The sequence below is a fragment of the Lacerta agilis genome, chromosome 17, assembly GCF_009819535.1.
Source record: "Lacerta agilis isolate rLacAgi1 chromosome 17, rLacAgi1.pri, whole genome shotgun sequence".
NCBI classification, from domain to species: Eukaryota; Metazoa; Chordata; class Lepidosauria; order Squamata; family Lacertidae; genus Lacerta; species Lacerta agilis.
The window spans coordinates 21,566,599-21,567,312 of record NC_046328.1 but is presented as its reverse complement, the minus strand read 5'-3'; the positions used below and the strand labels follow the sequence as shown (position 1 = coordinate 21,567,312).

General features: G+C 51.1%; 1 non-coding gene across 1 annotated transcript; it reads right to left on the bottom strand.

Annotated features, from left to right (window-relative positions):
• Positions 1–405: 405 nt before the first annotated feature.
• TRNAI-GAU lies at positions 406–479 on the bottom strand. Its single transcript has one exon. It is a non-coding gene; the product is annotated as a tRNA-Ile (tRNA).
• Positions 480–714: the final 235 nt, after the last annotated feature.

Below are 714 nucleotides of genomic sequence, written 5' to 3'. Positions count from 1 at the left end.
GCCTGTCCAACCTGGAGAAGCTGAGGACTGAACCTGAGACCTTCTGCATGCAAGCCAGGTGTCCTAACAACTGAGCTTCACTGCTTCCTGTGACACACAGGGATATAGGAGTTTGCCTTATCATCAGACCCCATCTAGCTCAGTGTTGTCTACAGTGCCTGGCAGCAGCTCTCCAAACTTTTAGGCAGGGGTCTCCTCCGTTCCTACTTGGAGATGGTGAGAACTGAACCTGAGACCTTCTGCATGCAAGGCAGATGTTTTACCAGAGCTGTGGCCCTGACCTGTGCATAACATGGTGTTGATTTCTCTGTGATCCTACAATGCCTATATATCTCTTATAAACTGATATGCATCCCCTGGTGTCCTCTGCTGATGCTTTAACCACTGTGCTGAGGCCCTTCTTCCTGTCCGATACAGGGCTCGAACCTGCAACCTTGGCATGATCGGTGCCACGCTCTAACCTACTGAGCTATCCAGGCTGCCTTCACTGCAAGCCTGTGCATGTCTGCCCAGAATGTAACTGCAAAACTGATTTTAGCTGAGCTGGCTTGCAGGTGTGCATAGGATGGCAGCCCAACCTTCTAAAAACTGGCTAAAAAGCCGGGGTGTGTGTGTGTGTTCAGCAGCAGCAGCACCTATTGCAGAGGTGAATTTAGGGCACCAAGAGTTGGAAGGGACCCAGAGGATCATCTATCCAACCCCCCGAAATGCAGG